The sequence below is a fragment of the Gorilla gorilla genome, chromosome 7 (assembly GCF_029281585.2).
Source record: "Gorilla gorilla gorilla isolate KB3781 chromosome 7, NHGRI_mGorGor1-v2.1_pri, whole genome shotgun sequence".
NCBI classification, from domain to species: Eukaryota; Metazoa; Chordata; class Mammalia; order Primates; family Hominidae; genus Gorilla; species Gorilla gorilla.
The window spans coordinates 107,623,787-107,649,111 of record NC_073231.2 but is presented as its reverse complement, the minus strand read 5'-3'; the positions used below and the strand labels follow the sequence as shown (position 1 = coordinate 107,649,111).

At 36.3% G+C, this 25,325-nt stretch overlaps 1 protein-coding gene across 35 annotated transcripts in view; it reads left to right on the top strand.

The window, feature by feature from the left end:
* NCALD (neurocalcin delta) overlaps window positions 1-25,325 on the top strand; it is a 438,037-nt gene that overhangs the window by 310,318 nt on the left and 102,394 nt on the right. The window contains exon 1 of one of the 35 annotated variants that reach the window (XM_004047393.5): window positions 24,181-24,443. The exons of 33 other annotated variants lie outside the window; for them this stretch is intronic. The gene's annotated coding sequence lies outside the window, so the exon portion shown is untranslated. Of the gene's footprint in view, window positions 1-24,180; window positions 24,444-25,325 lie in introns of those variants that run through there. One more of the 35 variants, XM_055348164.2, reaches the window with a different exon arrangement.

Sequence of the window (25,325 nt, the reverse complement as noted above, 5' to 3'; positions counted from 1 at the left end):
GTTTGGTGAGATATCTGTTAAAGTCTTTGGGCCATATTTTAATCAAGTTGTTTCTTTTCTTATTGTTGAGTTTAAATGTCCTTTTTCTAGATTTATTTTTTGTATGTGGATATCCAATTGTTCTAGCACCATTTGTTGAAAAGACTATCTGTGCTCTATTGTATTGCTGTTTCTCCTTTGCCAAAAATGAGATGACTGTATTTATGTGGGTCTATTTTTGAGGTCTCTATTCTGTTCCATTGATCTATTTGTCCACTTTCACCAGTACCACACTGTCTTATTACTGTAGCTTTATAGTAAGACTTGAAGTCAAGTAATGTCAGTCCTTCAGCTCTGTTCTTCTCCTTCAATGTTGGCTGGCCATTCTGGGTCTTTTGCCTCTCCATATAAACTTTATAATAAGTTTGTCAATATCCACTAAATAACATGCTGGAAATTTAATTGGGAGTGCTTTGAATCTATAGATCAAGTTAGGAAGAACTGACATCTTGACAATATTGAGTCTTCCTATCCATAAACATGGACTATCTCTTTATTTATTTAGTTCTTTGATTTTGTTCATCAAAGTTTTATAGTTTTCCTCATAAAGATCTCATACATATTTGTTAGATTTATGTTAGATCTCATTCATATTTGTTAGAAATACCTAAGTATTTCACTTTGGAGGATGCCAATGTAAATGGTATTGTGTTTTTAATTTCAAATTTTGTTTGTTCATTGGTGGTATATACAAAAGTAATTAACTTTGTATCCTGCAATCTTGCTATAATCCCTTATTAGTACAGGAGTTTTTTGATTCTTTTGGCTTTCCTACCTAGATGATCGTGTCACCTGCAAACAAAGTTTTATTTCATCCTTCCCAATCTGTCTACCTTTTGTTTCTTTTTCTTATTGCATCATTCCAGTATGATGTTGCAAATGAGTAGAGACACCCTTGCCTTATTCCTTTTCTTAGTGGGAAGCTGTGAGTTTATCATCTTAAGTATGATGCTAGCTGTAGGTTTTTTGTAGATATTCTTTGTCAAGTTAGGAACATTCCCCTCTATTCCCAGTTTACTGAGAGTTTTTAATCATGAGTAGGTGTTGAAGTTTGTAAATGCTTTTTTGATCTTTTGATATAATTGTGTGATATTTCTTTTTTAGCCTGTTGATGCGATTAATTACATTAATTGATTTTGAATGTTAAACCATACCTGGCATAAATCCCATGTGGTTATGGAGTATAATTTTAAAAATATATTGTTGGATTCAATTTGCTAATTTTTTATTGAAGATTTTGCATCTATGTTTATGAAAGATATTAGTTCATAGTTTTTTTGTTATGTCTTTAGGTTTGGTACTAGGATAATGCTGGCCACATAGAATGAGTTAGGAAGTCTGCTTTCTTCTGTACTCTGAATGAGATCATTGAGAATTGGTATAACTTCTTCCTTAAATGTTTGGTAGAATTCACCAGTGAACCTATCTGGGCCTGGTGTTTTCTATTTTGTAAGGGTATTAATTATTGTTTCAATTTCTTTAATATATAAAGGCCTATTCAGATTATTTATTTTGATAACATTTCCAGAGATACTTTTCTGAGTATAATCACCAGATTATCTTCAAGTCTGCAGTTTTATGTTGTAAAAATGGGCAAGCATCTGACATGTGGGGAAGGATAGGGGGTCTTTTATGTATATGGACAGATTTTCACCATGAATTCTAATCTTGAGACTTTTCTATGGCAAAATCTGGACCAAACCCTATAATAAAAGCCATTTTAAAGATGTCTAGTTTCTGCAGATGTTCTATTTTCTGAGGGTGATCATGTGATGTCATTCAAGCCTTCCATGTACATTGTGCAAGCTGTGTAATGCAAAACCTGGGGGGCATTTACATAGTGGTTTTTGTGCCAATAGAAAATATGTTCACTCTATAATGAGTATGTGTTACCTTTAGAAATGGGGGAAAATTTTTAAAGGACTTTACTTAAAATATTTTAAATTGGTCTTGAAATCAAATGACATAGGTTTCAATCTGCCACCGACTAGCTGTGTATCCTTGAACAAGTAACTCAGTTACCTCCTTGATACACTGGCTTACAAAACCCTCCCTAAGCTGTCCCATGTTTGCCCAGTTCATCATGTGCTCCTTACTCTTCTTAGCATTCTGGAATTCTGGTATCCTTTTCAATTCCTCTAACATGCCATGCTGCAGTGGTTTTAATCACACCTTTTTCTCTGCTCAGCACTTCTCCCAACTCCTCATCTGGCTCATTCCTCTTTCTTCTTGACTCAAAGGTCATATCCTTGGGGAGCCCTTCTGTAAAACTCAAGACTGAGTTAGATCCTCCTGGACAAGCACCAGTAGCTATCTTTCTGTATCACTCATTATTTATTAAATGTTTAAATTCTTCAATAACTGTATCATGAGGCCAAGGTCTGTGTCTTTCTTGTTCGCTGCTATCTCCCCCAGCCTAGCACAGTGCCTGCCACACAGAAAGCACCCATTGAAGATTTTCAAAGGAAAAAATGAACAAATGAACTGAGGTGGAAAATCTCCAAGTTTTTTTTTCCATTTTCAGGAGTCAGTGGCATTAATTCAGTAAAGAACAAAGATGTGCTGATTGTGTTTGTATGTGCTCATTTGCTTTCAAGTGATAGAACACCCACTCAAACTGGCTTAGGAAAAAAGAGGAATTATTGGTATGATACTGAGGTGGCTCAGATAATCTAAAGAGGAATTGTAGGAACTACAGAGGCCCTGAGGAGTTCAGAGACTGTAACTGGGAACTCCTGCTGGTAGGAATCTGACTTCAAGCCCCTAATTCTTTTAGAAGGTTCCATTGTTACTCAATCCCAAGTGGACAGACTTCATGGGTCATACATCTTCCTTTTATCCATTATTCTTTTCCTCTGATGAGGGTAACTCCCTATTGCCTCTCAGTTCCCATTTTTGTTTTGACTCTCTTTACTGTCAACTGAGGATTTCACAGTGAAGTTTCTTATGAAAAATTGCTTGGAGAAAAAGCCAGTGTCAAGTCTTGATGTTCTGGAAATTTTTTTTTAGTCCTTCCCAGCCATGACACAAAGTGGATCCAGACTGTCTGGGCTCTCACTTCTCTTTAGTTAAGTTACTGAGCTCAGAGGATATTGACTTTACATTATGGAAAACTCAATAACTGAACATCTCATTTTGGATGTAGAAAAATTTAGGCCCTAAAAGCTTTAGTGATGAGCTTGATTCATAGACTGCTTTGGTGATAGTAGTAAGGGGCTGGATTTTATCCCTGAGTCTCTACCCAGTGCCCTTTGAATGACCACACTGCCTCTTAAGAGAGAACTTGCATTTGGTTCTTTGGTTGATAACTACTTAGAAAACCGATGTTGTCATTTTCCACAGATAAGAGTATGGAAAAGCAACATAGCCTCAAGGCAGGTTTAACAGGACAGGTTCCCAGGATAGCTGTGTAAATTAACCATCCCACTCCATTCTGAGAACAAATCTTTCCCGCAATGCTAGATTTGAATTGTAGATGATAGAAAAAGAGTAGTGCAGTTCTTTGACTTCTTTTCTTGCTTGTATTTAGCACGTTCTCTGATATAAGCCACATGGGCTAGTTCTTGAAAATTGTCCGTGCAATTTAAGTCCTTTTGTAAATAGAAATTCTAGAATCAGAGGACTTGACAGAAACTACCAAAAGCCAACTAGGCAACCTTTTACCTCTGGGAGGCCTGTTGTGAAGACCCTCCAGTAGGGTTTTCAGTAATGGGTTCACTCCCAGCTGGAAGGAACATCTCCCTCCCCTGAGGCCCCACAGCACTTTGCTGTACTTCTCTTGGGATACTTAAACTCTCTCCCATTTTCTTCCCTATTACCGTTTCAAGTGCTTATCTTTGCTTCTTCCATAAAGTCTTGCTCAGAACATGCACTCAGCACGCATTTGTTGCCTGTATTAATTTCCTATTGCTGTTATAACAAATTATCACAAACTTGGTGGCTTTAAACAATGCAAATTTAGTGTATTACAGTACTAGAGGTCAGAGCTCCAAAATGGTCTCACTGGGCTAAGGTGTAGGCAGGCTTTGTTCAATTCTGTAGCCTCTAGGAGAGGATCAACTTCCTTTCCTTTTCCAGCTTCTAGAGGCTGCCTACATCTTTGGCTCATGGCCCCTTCCTCCATCTTCATAGCCAACTGCAGTGGTCCAAGACTCTCTTATGCTGCCCTATTTCTACCTTCTTCTACTTTGAAGAACTCTTGTGATTACATTGGGGTCACTGTATAATTCAGGATAATCTCTCTATTTTAAGGTCAGCTGATTGGCAACTTTAATTCCTCTTTGACATGTGAGATAACATACTCACAGGTTCCAGGGATTAGGACATGGACACATGGGGGGCAGGTACAGGGGAGCATGAATCTGCTTATCACATTGCCCAAACACAACTGAAATCAGTAATCTGACTATTGGAACAATATTGATGGCTGCTTCCTTTATTCAAGTGACTTTCTGATAATTCATAATAAACATTTTTTTCTGAAATTGATTTTTTAAAATATTCCCAGGAGGGGATAGTTATGCTTTAAATGTCCTAATTAATTATTTTTCTGCATTAGGATTTTTATATATTTGATTTTATTAAAGCAAGATTCACCTCTATTAGTGTTAGAACATTGATTTATATAAATCTGTGTAAGGGTTATGATAGAAAAGCTTTTGCATTAAAAAAAGAACTAGGCATTAGCAGCTCTTGGAGTATGTGGTGTGTGCTTTTTTAGGGAAAGCTTTTTTAGAAGAGATGCTAATATCAGCAAAGTAATAAACTAATGTCCTATTTCCTCTCTCTTGTAAAAAAATAAATTTAATAGGCTAAATATTATCCTAGGCTGTGGTTTATACTGTCATCAGATGCTACTAAATGGAAATTTGGGCTATGAAAATATAAATATAAATTCATAATTCTCCTGATGTTAAGAACTGTTATAATTTACTGACTAAGGAATTGAGTGGAAGCAGAAAAATCACATTTCTAGCAGATCCATTTTTTAGAAAGCATAACTTAGGGTTAACTGGACCTTAAATAGCACATTTCTTAATTATTCTCCTTAATTATAGAGAGTAGCTCTTTCAGTCTAACTGTACCAGATACACTGCTAAATTTGAACATTACTCCTTATAACCACCCTGCAAGGTAGTTACAAATATTGCCAACTTACAGACAATACAATCAAGGCATAAAGGGGTTAAGTAAATTGTCCTAAAGTCACAGAGATAAAAAGTCATATTTGGGGAGTCCACATTTAATTCAGAGTGTGCCTGACTTCAAAGTTTATACTGTCTCTATTATAACACAGCAAGAGTCCTTGGTGCCAACATTTTGCACAGAAACTCAACAAAATGTGTGACTTTAGGCTGGAGATCAATTTTAGAATTGCTTCTCTGTTCTTGTTTATAGGCGTTGCACTGTCAACACAGGCACCACATGGAAAGAATCTACATTTATCACTCTGCTCAGCCCTACTTCCTCATTCTTTGGAACAGAGAGAAATACAATTTGTGATGATTCATAAAAGTCAGATTTATAAATGTACAGTAGTGTCAGCCTGACAGCAAAGAGAGATTCATGGTCTTGAAACAATCTTTAAAAAAGAGCAGGCCAAGTGCGGTGGTTCACACCTGTAATCCCAGCACTTTGGGAGGCTGAGGCAGGCAGATCACTTGAGGTCAGGAGTTCAAGACCAGTCTGGCCAACACGGTGAAACCCCGTCTCTACTAAAAATACAAAAATTAGCTGGGTGTGGTGGCGCATGCCTGTAATCCCAGCTACAGGAGGCCGAGGCAGGAGAATCACTGCAACCCGGGGGATGAAGGTTGCAGTGAACTGAGATCATGCCACTGCACTCCAGCCTGCACAACAGAGTGAGACTCTGTCTCAAATAAATTAATAGAAATTTAAAAAGAGCAAAAACACAGATTCTATTATAACATTTGTGCTAATTGTACTGGATGCTGTTGATGGAAAAATAATATTTTGTAACTTTCCTTTTATATGGGAGATTAAATATAAAGAGGTGATTTGTGGACCATTTTCTTAGAAAACAAAATCCTTAGTTTCCTGTGAGAAACTCTCTCTCTCTGAGAAAAGAATTATTTACCTCATTCAAACTGCAAAAAGGCAGGCAGGGTGAAAGAAGAGGCCATTTTTACTCCTGTAGTGATTTTGATGTCTCTTTTCTTCTTTTTCTTAGACATCAATCCATATGACTCTTCCATGTCCAGGAAGACTTTAAAGAGTCTTTGCATGAACATTACCAAATATTAAAGTTTACTAATTTAATACTCGGAGAAATAAAGAGCTGTTTTCCAGTATTTCTTCTGCAATGCTTTTAGAACCCACTTCTATTTTCTTCTTTAGGGACTCCTGGAAATTTTATAACATTCCACAGCTTATTAAACATGTGATATTTCACTTGCACAAGATGTTTTTGATGGTGGACATGCTAACAGTTGGGAATAGGTTTGGCATGTAATAGTGGTATCTTAAATAAAATGAAAATCTCCCTCTTTCTCTCTGTCTCTCCCTCTCTCTCTCTGTCTCTCTCCCTCTCTCTCTCTCTCATGTAAAAGTCCACAGAAAAGCAATGTAGCCTTGAAATGGCAGCTTTTCTCCATGAAGTCTTCAGGAACCTAAGCTTCTTCCAGCTTACAGCCCTGCCATCCATCTTTAGGGTGTACAGCCCACTTCCTTATGGTCTACAGTGGTAGTCACCATACTCATGGTCCCAAGCAGTAGAATGGTAAAAGGAATTAACATAAAAAGGGGGCAAAAGGCTTAGAAAAGTTTGTTTGCCTATTTATTTTTAAGGAAAATTCTGGAAGCTACCTCATGACATATCTATTTACATCCCATTGGCCTGTTCTTAATCATAAAGCCACAGAGCTAGAAGGGGAGTTAGGAAATGTCTTTATTCTTTGCAGCTATTAACAAGCTAAAGATTCTATATATGGAAGAAAGAGAAAATGGATATTAGAGGACAATTAGCAACTGCTGCCACAGATGTAATAGCTGCTCCTTGAGATCTCTGAAGGGAAGCCATGTGAACATAGCATCAAAGAGAAAAACGTAAATCTTATAGTAAAGTTTTAGGGAGGAGACATTTGGTTCATCATAAGGAACCTTCTAACAGTTAGAGTAGTTCCACAATTGTAAGACCTGACATTTTGTAATGGAGAGCTCACTGTTACTGGAAAGTATTCAAGCAGCAGGTGCTTACTACTCCTTAGTGACAGTGTAGAGGGGATTTCTTCACTGAAAGGTAGATAGGACTGGGTGACCACTAAGGTATCTTCTAGAGCCTGTGAAATCTGTTATTTCTTAACAGCTGTAAGATCTGTAATTATGTTCCCTTTTTATTACAGATATTGGTAATTTGAGACTTCTTTCTCTTTTTTTCTTGATCACTCTTCTAAGGAGTTATTACTTTTATTAATTTGTTCAAAGTACCAACTTCTATCTTCTCATTTTTCTCTATTATACCTTGTTTTCCATTCCATAGTTTCTTCTCATTTTATTGTTTCCTTCCTTCTACTTTCTTTAGTTTTATGATGCTCTTCTTTTCCCAACTATGAGATAGAAATTTAAATCATGGATTATCAGCCATTTTAAAAATTAAATGCTTTTATTAATTCAAGGTCAAAGAAAATAGAATTGTGAAAGTGCTATGTAAATTATAGAGCACAATACAAGGGTGCTATTTTTACCAGTATTTCAGTAACTTCGCTGTAACCCTTTATGACTGCAGGTGATGGTGATTTGGAAGATTTTTGTGTCTGCTTCTAACAGTTTGTATGTGCCTTTCAGATGTTGGTTTTGCTTTCTTGAGCACCTTGGCTTTATTCTACTTTGCTATGTCTATTGGGTTGTAAAACCAGATAACCCTATTAATAAGGTGTTGAATTAGTATCAAAATTCTTTGGCTTTTTGATCCTGGGCAAATGATTTAATTTCTCTGGTCTATGTTTCTGCACCTTTTCTGGTTCTCTGTTTATACCTGTGGATTCAAATTACCATATGGTGTTATTTTCTTACTCTAATACAGCTTTGCTCTTCCCCCTTTTCCTTTGTGCTGTTGTTGTTGAATATTTTACAACAATATTTTACAATTTTGTATGTTACAACTCCAATATACAATTATATATATAGTTTTATACAATTGCTTTTTTAATGAGCCAAGAGAAGAAAGAAGAAGAAATATGCATTTATGACATCTTTTATAATTACACAATTACCTTTTCTGATACTCTTTATCTGAGGTCACTTGCTTTAAGCATGAAGAACTTCCATTAGTATTTCTTGTGAAGTAGATCTACTATCAATGTATATGGTCTGTTTTCGTTTATCTAGTGATATCTTTATTTTTGCCTTCATTTTTGAAAGATAGTTTTGCTGGATATAGGCTTCTTGGTTGACAGCTGTCTTCTTTCAGCACTTTAAATATGTAATCCCACTGGCTTCTGGCCTCCATTGTTTCTGCTAATTCAGTTGTTAATCTTATAAAGGTTTCCTTACATGTAATGAGCCATTTTTCTCTTGCTGCTTTCAATTTTTTTTTGTCTTTGTCTTTCAGCATTTTAACTATGATATGTCTGGGTGTGGATCTATTTGTGTTTATCCTGTTTGGAGTTCATTAGCTTCTTTAATGTGTACATTAATGCTTTTATTTAAATTCGGAATTGTGTGCATAGGTGCATGTGTTTTATACACATATTGATGTCCAATAATTCTTTGAGGCTGTCTCTGTTCATTTTCTTCATTCTTTTTCTTTCTGCTCTTCAGATTGCATGTTCTCTACCAAACTATTTTCAGCCTCACTCATTCTTTTTTCCACCCATTTAAATCTACTATCATTTCTCTGTAGTGAAATTTTCATTTCAGTTATTCTACTTTTAAACTCTGGCATTTCCAGTTGGTTTTTTAATATAATTTCTATCTCTTTATTGATATTCTCTATGTGATGAGGCATTGTAATTGTAGCCTCTTTTACTTCATAAAGTATGGTTTTCTTTAGTTCTTTTAACATATTTGTAATAGCTGCTTTGAAATCTTTCTAAAATACGACATCTAAATCATCTCACAGATAGTTTCTTTCTCTGCTTTTTTTCCTGTGTATGAGTTACATTTTCCTTTTTCTTTGCATGTCTCATGACTTTTCATTAAAAGCTGGACCTTTAAGGTAATATAGTATAGCAATTTGGGATTCTGATTCTTCTCTCTTCTCTGGAGTTTCTGTTGCTGTTTGCTTGGGGGTTTTTTGTTGTTGTTTTTAATGACTTGATTAAACTATTTTAGTGAGGTCTATTTTCCCTACACTGCAAAGCCTTCACTATTTATTTTCAGAGGGCACAGCCTTGGGCATACTCACATCACCCTGGAATGACTGGTTTTGGTAGAGCTATATTTGGCCGTCTCTTTCCCAGTATCTCTGTTATATGGTCTGCTTCATTTGATATCACACCCAGCTGTTAGGCTCCACTAATTTTTTGCTGATTTTTCTAGTATTTCTTAAAATGCTCTTGGGCATAAATTATTTAAGTCTGATCCAATTAAATTCATCCAGTGAAGTTCTGGCGGTTGATATTTGAGGCTTGTTCTCATCCCAGGAAGGATGTTTTTAGCTATCTCCTTTCCTAGTTCTCTTTGATAAACTCGCTGGTCTGCAGGTTAGCTTTTGCTCTTCTATAGTTATCCACCTCCTCTCAATTGTTTACCATCAAAATCTCCGTTGTTTTTGAGAGCACCCTTAAACTTGAACTTTTACACACTCTATTACAAATAAAGTCGGCTCCTTTGGGGAGAGCTTCAGAGCTCTCTGTTCTTATGGACGGCCTCTCCATCTGGGAAAAATTTCTGAATAACTGCTTTAGGCACGAGGCAGTGAGAGTAGAATCTAGTCTTCTCAAATTGCCTTCCCTGGCATAGAACCTCTACTCTAAAAGCAAGCTGCATTGAGGGCAATACGAGCCCTGGTATTTTTGATCTGCTGTGCTTAGAGTACAGTCTCTGCCTTATGAATGGAGGATAGATAGAACAAGGGAGTCTCCAACCTCTTGGGTGCACTCACTAACCTTAGAGCTGGAGAAAGGCTGGTGTCCTACCTTTCCAACGGAGATAATTATATTCCTTGACTGAGAGCTAATGGGAAAAGGAGGCCAAACTTATTGGCCACATCTTCTCAAGAGAGGAGCTTTTATCAAACTGAGCTGAGGGTTAAGGAGGAACTGGATCTTAATTCAGATGCTCCAGATCCTCAGTGTTCTTTCAGAGTTTTAGTATATTTTCTTGAATAAATGTTTCTTCATTGTCTATATGCCCTTAGAATGATTATTAGGGACTTTATAGATATGATTTTAAAAAGTATTTTCACAAGTTATACTTAAGTCATTGGGGAACAGGTCCATGGAGCTTTTCAAAGTGCCACTTCAAAAGTAGAACCTCAGTTTTAACATAAACATATATGTGCCTTAAGTAGTGCTGCATGTAAGTTTTGATATATTTTTGTCATTCAGTTCAAAATGTTTCTAGGTTGCAGTGTACAGGCATTTCTCAGAGATTTTGCAGGTTTGATTCCAGGCCACTGCAATAAAGTGAAAGTGAACATTGCAATAAAGTGAGTCACACAAATGTTTTGGTTTCTCGGTACATATAAAAGTTATGTTTATACTATACAGTAATCTATTAAGTGTGAAATGGCATTATGTTTTTAAAAGCATTATATTTTATTATAATTATTTATATATAATTAATTAGATATTAATTTATTAATTATATTATATGATAATTATATTATACTAATTATATAATAGTTAATTATATTATATTAATCTATTATATAATTAATTATATTAATTATATATTATATAATCTTAGTTATATATTATATAAATATATCAATTATATATTACAGTTATAAATAGTATATATTTAGAAATATATATTTCTATATATAGTAATATCTAATTTATAATAGATATAATTATATATAATATATAATAGATATAATTATATATAATAGTTATAAATAGTATATATTTAGAAATAATGCATTTTTATAGGTTATTGGAATATAAAATATTTTCTAAAATTGCTAATTTTTAGAAAATAATTTTTCTAAAAATGCTAATAATGCATTTTCACAAATTACTGTGATATAAAAAATTATTTTCTAAAAATTACTAATGATCATCTGAGCCTTCAGCAAGTTCTAATCTTTTTGCTGGTGGAGTGTCTTGCCCCAGTGTTGATGGCTGCTGACTGATCAGGCTGGCGATTGCTGAAGGTTGGGGTGGCTATGGCTATTTCTTAAAATAAGACAACAGTGAAGTTTACCACATCAGTTGGCTCTTCCTTTCATCATGGATTTCACTGTAGCATGCAGTGCTGTTTGATGGCATTTACCCATAGTAGAAAATTGGAATCAATCCTCTCAAACCTTACTGCTGCTTTGTCAACATACTTTATGTAATATTCTGAATCTTTTATTGTCATTCAACAACATTCACAGCATCTTCACCAGAAGTAGATTCCATCTCAAGAAACCACTTTCATCTGCAGTTACCTCCTCCACTGAAGTCTTCAACCCCTATAGGAAGTCATCCATGAAGGTTAGACTCAACTTCTCCCAAACTCCTGTTAATATTGATATTTTGGCCTCCTCCCATGAATCATGAATCTTCTTAATGTTATCTAGAATAATTACTCTTATCCAGAAGGTTTTCAATTTACTCTGCCCAGATCCATCAGAGGAATCACTATTTATATACTTTAAGAGCTATGGTCTTATGAAATGCACTTCTTAAATAATAAGACTTGAAGGTTGAAATTACTTCTTGATCCATGGGCTGCAGAATGGATGTTGTGTTACCAGCCATGAAAACAACATTAATCTCCTTGTATATCTCCATCAGAGCTCTTGAGTGACCAGGTGCGTTGTCAATTACCAGTAATATTTTGAAAGGGATCTTTTTTTCTGAGCAGTAGGTCTCAACAATGGGCTTAACATAGTTAGTAACCCATGCTGTAAACAGATGTACTGTGATCCAGGCTTTGTTGTTCCATTTATGGAGCACAGGCAGAGTAGGCTTAGCATAATTCTTAAGAGCCCTACAATTTTTTGGAATGTTAAATGAGCAATGACTTCAAGTTAAAGGTACCACTTGCATTAGCCCCTAACAAAAGAGTCAGCCTGTTTTTTAAAGCCTTGAAGCCAGCCATTGACTTCTCTCTAGCTATGAAAGTTCTAGATGGCATCTTCTTCCAATCAGAGGCGATTTCATCCACATTGAAAATCTGTTTTGAAGTGTAGTCACCTTCATCAATGATCTTAGCTAGATCTTCTGCATAACTTGCTGCAGCTTCTCCATCAGCACTTGCTGCTTCATGTTGCATTTTTTTTTTTTTTTTGAGCAGCAGCAAGATTTATTGCAAAGAACAAAAGAACAAAGCTTCCACAGTGTGGAAGGGGACCCGAGAGGGTTGCCCTCATCTTGCACTTTTATGTTATGGAGATGGCTTCTTTCCTTAAACTTCATGAACCTTTGCTAGATTCAAAGTTTTATTCTGCATTTTCTTTACCTCTCTCAGCCTTTATAGAATTGAAGAGAGTTAGGGACTGGCTTAAGAACAGACTTTGGCTTAAGGAAATGTTGTGGCTAATTTGATCTTCTCTCCAGGCTACTAAAACTTTCTACATATGAACATAAAGCTGTTTTGCTTTTTTTTTTTTTTTTAATCATTCGTGTGTTCACTGTAGTAGCATTTTAAATTTCCTTCACGATCTTTTTCTTTGCAGTATAGTTGGCTGTTTGGCACAAGAGGCTTAGTTTTCAGCCTATCTTGGCTTTCAACACGCTTTTCTCACTAAGTAATCATTTCTAGCTTTTAAGTTAAAGTGAGAGACATGCAACTCTTCCTTTCACTTGAACTCTTAGAGGCCATTGTGGGATTATTAATTTAACGTTGTATCTCGGGGAATAGGGAAGCTCCAGGGGAGGGCGAGAGATGAGGGAAGGCCAATCAATGGAGCAGTCAGAACACACACATCTATCAATTAGGTTTTTCATCTTTTATGGGCATGGTTTGTGGTGCCCCAAAGCAATTACAAAAGTAACGTCAAAGATTACTGATTACTGATTACTGATCACCATAACAGATGAAAAATGTTTAAAAACATTGCAAGAATTACCCAGATGTGACACAGAGACATGATTTGAGCTCATGCTGTTGGAGAAACAGCACGGCTAGCCTTGCTTGATGCAGGGTTGCCACAAACGTTCAGTTTGTAAAGATCACAGTATGTGTGAAGCACAGTAAAGCAAAGCACAATAAGAGGAAGTATGCTGGCCGGGTGCGGTGGTTCACGCCTGTAATCCCAGCACTTTGGGAGGCCGAGGCGGGCGGATCACGAGGTCAGGAGATGGAGACCATCCTGGCTAACAGGGTGAAACCCCGTCTCTACTAAAAGTACAAAAAATTAGCTGGGCGTGGTGGCGGGCACCTGTAGTCCCAGCTACTTGGGAGGCTGAGGCAGGAGAATGGCGTGAACCCGGGAGGCGGAGCTTGCAGTGAGCCGAGATCGTGCCACTGCACTCCAGCCTGGGCGACAGAGGGAGATTCCGTCTCAAAAAAAAAAAAAAAAAAAAAAAAAAAAAGGAAGTGTTCTTGTAAATCATACAGATGTGGCTTTAACCCATGGACGACTGAGAAATGCATTGCTTAATTTCCATTCAGGGATTTTCTATTTATCTTTCTAATATTGATTCCCAGCTTTAATCCACTGTTTGCAAAGAGTATTCTCTGTGATTTCAGTCATTTATAATGTGTCAAGACCTTACTTGTGGCCCAGCATGTAGCCAATTTTGGTGAATACATTTGAAAAAAAAATGTGTATTTTGCAATTTTTGAGGTCACCGTTTTTCAAATATTGACTAATATATTAATTAGGTCAAATTGGTTAATTTTGTAATTTAAATCTATATTTCTACTTTTTTCTGCTGGTTGTGTAAGTTACCAAGAAAGATGTTTTAAATTAAGACTATGATTGTGATTTTTAAAATTTATCTTGATGCTATTAAATGTGTACATATTTGGAAAGGTAAATTATGAAGTATTTATATCTTTAGTAGTATTTCTTGCTTATATTTCTATAAAGTACTATAGCTATACTCTTTCTTTCTTTGTTTCTTTCTCTTTCTTTTCCTCCTTCCTTCCTCTTTCTTTCCCTTTTCCTTTTCCTTTTTCCTTTCCTTTCCTTTCTTTCCTTCATCCTTTCCCTTTCCTTCCTTCTTCTCCCCTCCTTTCCCCTCCCCTCTTCTCCCCTCCCCTCTTCTCCCTTCCTCTCCCCTCCCCTTCTCTCCCCTCTCCCCTTTTTTCCCCCTCCCCTCTCCCCTCCCCTCTCCTTTTTCCTCCTCCCCTCTCCCCTCCCCACCTCTCCTCTCCTCCACAACCATAGCTCACTGCTGCCTCAACTTCCTGGGTTCAAGTGATCCTCTTGTCTCAGCCTCTAGTAGCTATAAAGTATTATGTATTGACAGTAATATTGCTATACCAGCTTTGTCTTGGTAGAGTTTGTGTGATATATATGTATCTATCTTTTTACTTTTAGCCTTTCTGTACTCTTGATTTCAAAGTGTGTCTCTTGCATACAGCAAAGAATTAGAATATATCTATTAATACAGTATGATGTTTATTTTCTTTTAATTGAAATATTTGGTCAGTTTATATATTATGGTAATTATTGATATGTTTAAGATTACATCTTTAATCTTACCATTTCTTTCTATTATTATTTATTGCTCTTTTTTCCTCCTTTCTTCTTTTGGGAATCAAGTAATTTTTAAAATTATTTTTTCTGCTCTATTAGCTTATTAGCAGTATGTTCTTTAGTTTTTTTGTTTGTTTGTTTTTAGTAGCTACTGCAAGGATTACATTGTACCTAATAAGGGACTATTTGTACTTATACAAGAATGCAAGAGTCCTAGGACACTTTAATTCTATTCCTCTCTTTTACTTTTGTGCTAATAGTCTATATTTGAAATCTACATTTATTTTATATCCCACACAACATTCTAATTTTATAAAATTAGTATTTCTTTAGGTTTATCTATATATTTACCCTTTCTATATGTCTATGTTTCCATCTGGAATCATTTTTCTTATGCCTAAATGACTCTTGAGAAATTTGGTGTGATTCTGTTGGAATTAATTTTCTCAGTTTTTTACTGAAAATATTTTATCTCACCTTCATTTTAAAAATTCTAATTAAACTTTTATCTTGAAATAAATGTAGATTCACATACAGTTGTAAGAATAATACAGAGAGAACCCATATGCCTTTTACCCATTTTCTTCCAAAGGTAACATCTTGCAAAACTGCAGTACAAAATTACAATCAGGATGTTGATATTGATACAGTCAAGATACAGAAGGTGTCCAGTGCACAAGGGTCCTACTTGCTACCCTTTATAGCCAGTGTACTTTCCTGGTTTCCCTACCTGCTCCTTAACCCCTTGCAACTACTCATCTATTTTTTATTTCGATAATTTTGTCATTTCAAGAATGTTACAGAAGTGGATTCATACAGTGTGTGAACTTTTGAGACTTGTTTTTCTGCTCTGTAAAATTCTCTGGATATTCATGCTGGCTTTTGTATGCATAAGTCGTTCATTCAATTTTAGTACTAAGTAGTATTCCATTGTGTGGATATAGTACAGTTCATTTACTCGTTCATCCACCCAAAGGCTCTGGGTGGTTCCCAGTTCTTGGCTGTCACAAAGCTAGCTGCTATAAGCAAGCAGGTTCAGGTTTTTGTGTTAGCGTGTCTTCATTTCTCTGGAATGTCCAAGTGCAATTGCTGAGTTGCATGATAGTAACTTGTTTAATTTTTCAAAGCAACTGGCAAATTGTTTTTCATAGTATCTTTATTAGTTTACATTCCCACCAGCAATGAATGAATAAGTTTCTCTGCATCCTTGCTGGCGTTTGGTAGTGTCACTATTTTTTATTTTAGCTATTCTGATCTCATTATGGTTTTAACTTGAATTTCCCTAATGGTTAATGATGTTGAAAATTTGTTTTTATACTTGCTTGTCATCTGTGTATATTCTTTGATAAAATGTCTCTTCATGTCTTTTGTCTATTCTCTAGTTGGATTGTGTGTTTTACTGTTGAGTTTTGAGAGTTCTTTATATGTCCTAGATATGAGTCCTTTGTCAAATATTTGATTTGCAAATATTTCCCCACCAGCCTGTAGCTTGTCTTTTCATCTTCTTAACAGGTCCTTGTCTATATTATCAATTACTTATTTTGTAGATTATGATTTTGGTGTTGTTCCAGTACCATATGTTGAAAAAAATATTCTTCTTTGCCTTTGCAGATTTGTTAAAAATCCACTGGTCATATTTATGTGGTGAGCTATTGGGTTCTCCATTCTGTTCCATTGATGTACATGTCCGTCCCTATGCCAATATCCCACAGTCTTGATAATCGTAGCTATATAGTATGTTCTGAAATCAGCTAGACTGATGGCTTCCATTTTATTCCTTTTTTTCAAAGTTATTTCAGCTATTTTAGTTCCTTTCTTTTTCAAAATAAATTTTAGAATAATTTTGTATATATCTGTAACAAATCTTGCTGAGATTTTGATTAGAATTGTGTTAATTCTGTAAATCAGTTAGAGGTTAGTTGATATCTTTGCTATGTTGAATCTTTCAATCTATAAACATGGCATCTGTCTCCATTTATTTGAACCTTCTTTGATTTCTTTCATTGGCATTTTGTAGTTTTCAGAATACAAGTCCTGTACCTGTTTTGTTAGATTTATACTTATTTCATTTGGGTTTGAGCAGTTGTAAATGGCACTGTATTTTAAAATTCAGTCTCTACATGTTCATTACTAGTGTAGAGAAATACAATTGATTTTCAGGTTTATCTTGCATCCTGTGATCTTTTCAAACTCATCTATTAGTTACAGAAGTTTTGTTTGTTTTGCAGATTCCTTGGGGTTTCCTATATAGATAATCATTTCATCCGCAAATGAAACAGTTTTATTTCTTCCTTTCCAAACTGTATGCCTTTAAGTTTTTTCCTTACCTTATTGAAATGACTAGAACTTTTGGCATGTTGTTGAATCAGTGGTGAGAGTGTACATCCTTACCTGGTTCCTAATCTTTAGGAGAAAATATTTACTCTCACTATTAAGTATAAAATTAGCCGTATACTTTTGGTAGATACTTTTTATCAAGATAAGGACATTCCTCTCACTCATTTTTCTGTGAGTTTTTATCATGAATGGTGTTGAATTTCTTCTAGGACTTTGAAGACATAAAAGATTTTTTTTATAGTCCCATGGGTCTCAGAAGCTCTGTTTCTTATTTTATTTAATTTATTTTTTGCAGTCTATAGTCTTCTTGGGAAGAGAAGACACTCATCTTTTTTTTTTTTTTTTTGAGATGGGGTCTCACTGTATCGCCAGGCTGGAGTGCAGTGGCGCGATCTTGGCTCACTGCTACCTCTGCCTCCCAGGTTCAAGCGATTCTCCTGCCTCAGCTTCCGGATTAGCTGGGACTACAGGTGCACGCCACCACACCCAGCTAATTTTTGTATTTTTAGTAAAGACAGTGTTTCACCATGTTGGCCAGGATGGTCTCAATCTCTTGACCTCGTGATCTGCCTGCTTTGGCCACCCAAAGTGCTAGATTACAGGCATGAGCCACCACACTTGGCCGCCACATTCATTTTTAAAGAACATTTTCTCTGTATATATAATAAAAAATTTGCACATTTTCCTTTTGTCATTTCAAAGTTTATTATTTCATTATCTTCTGGATTTGACAGTTGCTGTTGAAAAGTCTTTTGTTGCTCCTTTAAAGTTAATGTGGTGTTTTTATCTTGCTGTTTTTAAGATTTTTGGCATTGTCTTTAGTTTTTAGCAGGTTGATCATGAGGTTTCTAGGTGTGATTTTCTTTGTAGTTATTTATCCTTTTGGCGGCATATAGAACTTTTTAAATCTGTTGTTTTGTGTTGCAAACCCCAAACATTTGAGACAGGTCTCAGTTAATTTAGAAAGTTTATTTTGCCAAGGTTGAGGGCACATGCCCATGACACAGCCTCAGGAAGTCCTGATAACATGTGCCCAAGGACATCAGGGCACAGCCTAGTTTTATACATTTTAGGGAGACATGAGACATCAATCAATATATGTAAGAAGTGCATTGGTTCCATCCAGAATGGCGGGGATAACTCAAAGTAGGGAGGGGCTTCCAGGTCACAGGTAGGAGAGAGACAAATGGTTGCATTCTTTTGGGTTTTTTATAAGCCTTTCCAAAGGAGGCAATCAGAAAATGCATCTATCTCAGTGAGCAGAGGGATGACTTTGAATAGAATGGGAGACAGGTTTGGCCTGAGCAGTTTCCAGCTTGAATTTTCCTTTCAGCTTCGTGATTTTGGGGGCCCAAGATATTTTCCTTTCACGGTGTCTTTTTGTAAGTTTTGAAAATTTCTTCGTTCTCTTCAAATATTGCTTATTCTTTATGCTCCTTTTCTCTCATCTTTCAAATTCACATTAGCCTTTCATCATATTCCAGTGTCTCTTACATTTTTCTGTATTTTCTATTCTTCTTATCATGCTTCAGTCTAGATATTGTCTGCTGATCTGTCTCTTTCATTAGTTTTCTCTTTTTGTGTATGTTCTCTGCTCTTAAACCCATCTATTGTACTTTTACTTTCCATTGTATTTTTTAGTTACTTAATTTTAATATTTTCCTTTTTTAAAATTTCATTTTTGTATGAGGATTCTCCAGTTTGCCATCTATTTTCTTGAACATACAAATTAGAGTTATTTTAAAGTCCCTGTCTGATGATTACAGAAAGTGAATAACTTGAGTCTACCTATATTGCCTATTTTTTCCTCAGAGATTGTGGTCAGTTAGACCTATTTCCTGGCATGCTTAGTGATTTGGGATTGAATTGAAAATGTTGTATGAAAAATTTTAGAGGTTCTGAAAGATGTCATCTTCCTTTAAAGAGGGTTGATTTTTCTGGAAGGTAGTCAGAAAGGGGGCAAATTATCTTGATCCAATTAGAGAGTGTAATGATTCTAGGGTGGATCCTGGCTTTTGTGAGTCCTCATCTATTTCCTGCTTTTCATTTCTTCTAGGACTTAGCCTTTCAGTTTTGAGATAAGAAAACTTAGGTTTACCAGGTTCCAACTCCTTGGAGAATCTGAACTATAATTTTGGTCTCCCTGTCACTACACGACTGCAAAACTCTGCCTTTCTGTTTTAGCCTCTTTGCTGCATTTTGTGCTTCACTTCTTGTCCTCTTGTCTCGTGCCATTTAGGAACTGGGAAATGCTTCAAGGGGAAAATGGTACAGATCGTTGGAATATCTTCTCTGTGATTCCATTTTTTTCTCTCCGTCTACAATCTTAGTCCCTCAAGTCTTGAATGCATTTAAATATTTGTACTCCAATTTTTCTCTCTTCAGCTTCTGAGAATGCTAAAAGCCCCACACCACTTAAGAATCATCCAATAATTTAAGAAGAAAAGCAGTGGGAAATGCAGAGTCTATACCTCAGTGCTTCACTGAATGTTTGTGTCTTCCCCAAATTCATATGTTGAAACCCTAACCCACAAAGTGATGGTATTAGGAGGTGGGCCTTTTTGGGAGGTTGTTAGATCATAAGGGTAGTGCCCTCATAAATGGGATAAATTTCCTTATAAAAGAGGCCCTAAATAGCTGTCTTCATCCTGTGTGCCTGTCCTACCATGTGAAGACTCAGCTTGAAGATGCCATCTAGGAAGCAGGAAATGGGCTCTCACAAGAGACCACATCTGTAGGAGCCTTGATCTTGGACTTCCCAGCCTCCAGAACTATGAGACATACATTTCTGTTGTTTATAAGCTACCTAGTTAATGGTATTTTGTTATAGCAGTCCAAATGGAATAAGACACTCAATATATTTTCCTTTTATCTGAGACCCTGGCACTTAAAATTTTTGCTGCCTCTGCCACTCTTTGATGTCTTCCAGCCATTAAAAATATATATCTATCTAGCTATTTTTGTTATTTCAGTGAAAGTATTGGTTTGAACACATGCTACTTCATCATAGTGGGAAACAGAACTCACCCAAGCCTGTGCATTCTAAGTATTGCTTCAGCTAAGACTATAATAATTTAGGCATAGTTGTATTCAGGACATTTTCTCTAGTTTACTTTGCCCATTTTCCTAGATTCAAATTTTTCTGACTAGATTATTTTCTTGCCATAGAACTCTGTAGGCCAAAGATAGATTAAGATCTTTAGAGTTCCAAGATGAAGAAAAGATAAGTTGGCCTTCTCCCTTTCACAAAAAATTTAAAAATAAAAACAACCCTACAGTGTAAAACAAACATGAGAAATAATTCAATTTTTTCTAAAAGCACGTAAAATGTAAATTATTTCCAAAATTTTACAGAGCTAAGCTTCCTGAGTATAAATCCTGGCTCTGCTATGTAGTAGGTAGGCAAATTACTTCATCTCTCTCTTCAGTTTCTTCAGTTGTGAAATATGGAATAGTGCCTGCCTCATAGGATTATTATAGTAAATGATTTAATAAATGTATAATACTTAGAAAAATGTTCCACATGTAGTAAGCACTCAATGTCAGTTAATGTAAAAGATTTTCCAACATCAACAGCAAGAACAATTAAATACGTCCACATATAACTTACATGTACTCATAACAAATATTTATTTATTTATGTATGAGTAGGGTTAAGTTTGATTTACTTGGAGCCATCCAGTTTTAGAAAAGTTTATGATAACTCAACATTTTTGTTCTTTCTTTTTTCTTCTTTTCCTTTTTTTGAGGTTGGGGGTTGGAGAGAGGCTCTCTTCCCTATTAGTAGGAAGCAAAAGGAACCATTTCTTTCTACTCTTCAACATTTATTTCCCAATAGTTGAGTCATTCAACATGGATTGAGGATTCACTGTGTTCTGGGCTGTGTGCTAACTGTAGTGTTGTACAGATGAATAAGATTTCATCCTTTCCCTGAAGATCTTTGTAGGCTTATCAGAGTCAGACAGATAAAGAAGAAATGACATACACACTTGAGCCATCTACCCTGTGGCAAGGTGTCAGAATTTTATAATATATTAACTTTATTATCCTCCAAACAACCTTAAGATGTAGGCACTGCAGCTCAGAGGACTTAAGTAACTTGCTCAAGGTCCAGCCATAAAAGGATGAAATTTGAACCCAGTAGCTCTAAACAAGTAGGTCCAGGCCTGCCCATTAACGTTAAGACAGAGGAGACAGCAACATCCCTATGTACAAACATCGACCAAAGACTGGTTAGAATTGCATGACCCAAACCACCTGTTAGTTCAGGTGTGTGAGCCCAGGTCAGACTGCTTGTTTAGTGGCATTTACCAGTTATTTCTGGCAAAGTGGTCAAACTAATAATAGGCAGCCTTGACATTTTTACAAAGAGTGAAAAATAAGATGCAGAACTATTTATGAATGGATATTTTTAAATTTGGTGAATCATTTTCACCTTAAAAAATGACTTGTCAATTAGAAAATAAAATGGCACATATTCTCTTCAGTGTAGTGGGCTGTGATTGGAGAAAGCTCTCATGTGTATTTCCTGTGATACTTTCAACTACATTTGGGCTAATTAACCAAATTGGTAGAAATCTGAGCTCCAAAGAGATCACCATCATGCCTTCAACCTCACAGAAGACTGGTAGCTTCCTTCACTCTAAGAGGAAATTCTAAACCTAGGTAGTTTGCAAAGGAAAATGAGTAGGTAGGCAGATTACTTAATCTCTCTCTTCAGTTTCTGGTTGAAGCATGTTGTAGAAAAAAAGGGCTACATGCACCCACTTTTCATTTTGAAGGTCAGTTCACTGCATTTTTTTTTTTTTTTTTTTTTTTGAGACGGAGTCTCACTCTGTCACCCAGGCTGGAGTGCAGTGGCATGATCTTGGCTCACTGCAACCTCCACCTCCCAGGTTCAAGTGATCCTCCTGCCTCAGCCTCCTGAGTAGCTGGGACTACAGGCATGTGCCACCATGCCTGGCTAATTTTTTGTATTTTTAATAGAGATGGGGTTTCACCGTGTTAGCCAGGATGGTCTTGATCTCCTGACCTCGTGATCCACTGGCCTCAGCCTCCCAAAGTGCTGGTATTACAGGCGTGAGCCACCATGCCCAGCCAGTTCACTGAATATTTTAATAGTTCACTGAATATTTTAATACTGCCCAAGGCAGTATAAAGTATACTTAGTCTTAAAAATGCTAAACCAGTCAAAATAAAAGTGTTGGTTTTTTGCTAATTTTCAAATTAATCCATTTAAAGTCCTGAATTTTAGGCCTTTTTTTTTTTTTTTAGAACTGAGAACTTCTTATTTCAGAAGACATCACCTATTAGCAGAACGTGGCACTGCAGTTTTTCTCTCTTAAATGCTAAAGCTGCATAAAGAGGAGGAAGAGTTAATTAGGCAGCTATGGATTAGAGCCAGAGAGATGGTAAATTAAGCAGCTCAGAGAACATGGGTCCAGGGAAAGCTAGAAGGGTATGTTTCTCTGCCTCTTCCGGTTCCCTCATTTGTATGATGTGCATTTCTGAACATAAAAGCAGAACAATAATTGGAACAAATTGTTAGTTTATGAACTGTGGCTGTTGGTGAAATCTGCCCCTAGTGAGGCTTTAGGTAGATATTGGATTCCATTATCCTTGTTCAAACAGGTAAATTCCCAGCTGTCATTAATCTGAAATTAAAGGAGGAAAGTTCTTTATAGTTTGATTTCAGTTTTGCAGTGCCACAGCTAATCGCATCAGGAAAATAACTTTTTAAGTAAAAATCTATCTTTTCTCCCAATTGGGGCTGGGACAGAAATAAAGGAAGATGAAAAGGAGGATGGAATAGGACGATTCTATGACCAAGTGATTTGAACATTAGTCTTATTATTAAAGAAGCAATTTCTGATTCTACTAAAGAAATTTCATTCTTTTACAGTGACACAAATGTAATCTGCCTGGCTGACTTAGGTTCCATTTATATTTTGTAGCACCCCAGAGCTACTCTTTTTTATTTATTTATTTATTTTAAGAAACAGAATAGAAGTCATTATAAGCCTAGCATATAAAGGTCCTTAGGGTTTTGAGGGCAGTCTCTTCTCCCCTGCCTTTTAACTCCTTGTCCTTTGTTTGGGCATACATTTTCTGAATGTCTTTTTTAGAGTACCTTCTTGTGAGTTTCATTGATTTTGTTTAATCGGCTTCCCATTAATTAAGAAAGAGAATTAACTGGGAAATAGGCACGTGTGCAGAGTTAAAAGTAAGCTAGGGTGGTCCTAAAGGAAATAAAGCTGATGTTAGAAAACATGTGAGATAACCCTTTTATTCTATGGCTCTGGGCTTTCATTACACTTTGTGTTTGTGAAACACTGGCCCTGTTTACTCAATGTTGAGTCTCAGCAAAGGGGTGTGGATGAGAGGACTCAAGAGGGGAGCATTTGGCACCCGTACGGCCCCAAAGCACAGTATTCAGCTTACTCACATGGTTATTTTAAAGTAACACTGTTTTGAAACTCCTTCGGTCATCATTTTTACCTAGACATTTTACAGTACAGGAATCCTGAATTTATGTTATCTGATGTCTACATCCTACTTGGTATCAGGATCATTAGACTGCCTTACCTGTCTCTGAGCCATAAGCCACTGTTATGAACCCAAGCCACTGTTTTTTATTTTTCTTTCCATCACAAGCATGGTCTCAGTATATCCATGTAGATTCTGATATAGTTTTTAAAATACATTTTCTTCCAACCCCTCCCCCTGAGCTTCTGTTTTTATATATTTGCTTGCAAATAAGTTTAATTGGCTAAGAAAACTACTCCAGAATTTTTCAGTTTCTTTCCTTTTGTTATAGAGAAAGAGAGAGAGAGAGACATGCTTTATGCTGGTGGTAGTGAAACAAATGAGAACTTCAGGGTGGCATATATTTTCCTGCAAGTAACTGTAGAGAAAAGACACCAAAGCCTTAAAGAGGAAAGTTGTAGGCATGCTGGAGTCACAACTTCGGGGGTTGAGGTTGTCAAGGAGCTGTCCGTGATGGTTCTATGGTGTGTGCGTACACACATACTCTCTCTCACACACACACACACCACAGTGACAGATGACCTATTGAAATAATTTCAGAGCCGGTCTGTGGTTGCTACGACAACCAATGATCTCTTGGCTTTCATCTGGCCATGTGACAGGGACTTTGACGTCAGCTAGAGGCAGAGTCTGTGGCTGAGTCCACACAGTCAAAGGCTTGTGAGAATCTGGTGGATGCTGGACCTTGCTGCTGCTGCTACTGCTGTTTCCAGGGGCTGCAGAGCATGGACTGTTAAATCTTGCACTTCTTCTGAGTGAGGTAATTAGTTTGCTTTATATACAATAGTTAGATGTTTTTATAGCTCATTGTGGTTTTCCCCTCTCTCTTACCTCCTACAAGTTTGTATTCATGAGCAATTATTGTTGTACCAAGGGGAAAATGTGAAGCAGCTTCTAGTTGTGAATTTCAGGCAGGTTCTCTGGAATTTGGTTAAATTTGGATTAATGTTCTGTGAAGTAGGTTAAAATATAATCATCTTGCTTGCTCAACACTTGCTAACATAACATTATTTAGACATACGGATTTTGCAGCTTGAGCCAAATATTCTCTCTTGAATTCCAGGAATCCTCCCTTCAGTATTGTTTTGGGTTTAAAAACTCCAGCATAGCCTTGCAATGTGTTTCTAACTTTTCTTTTTACAATTGCTACTCAATTCTGAATCAGCCTAAAATAGTTTGGAATTTGGTTTCTATCTTGTTTGCAGCATTCATATTTAGCAACAATAGGAACCACGGGAAGTAACATTATAACTGAAACAAAAGTTGGGATTTTGCTTGTAAGTAAAACCTTTGGTATTCTGAAAGTACCAGGAAAAATTGTCAACAGTTTCCTGTTTAGAGAGAAATAATCGGGAATATGCCAAGGAAGTTGGGGTGGAACCTTTTACGTGTGTGCATGCAATTGCTTTTTGGTTGTTAGAGCAAAGTGCATATTTCCAGTATCCTCCCCTGAAAATTCAGCTTTGAAGAGAATGGCATGAGATGGTCTTTACTAAGGAGTCATGTAAGCTGTTGTTATTTTTAAAAATCGTCATAATTACCTAAAGAAAAAAACAATAGCCCTAAAATGAAAAGTATCATTGACACAAGTTCTACTTTAACTCAAACACAAATAGAAGTAGTCACTCACAATTTGCTCTGG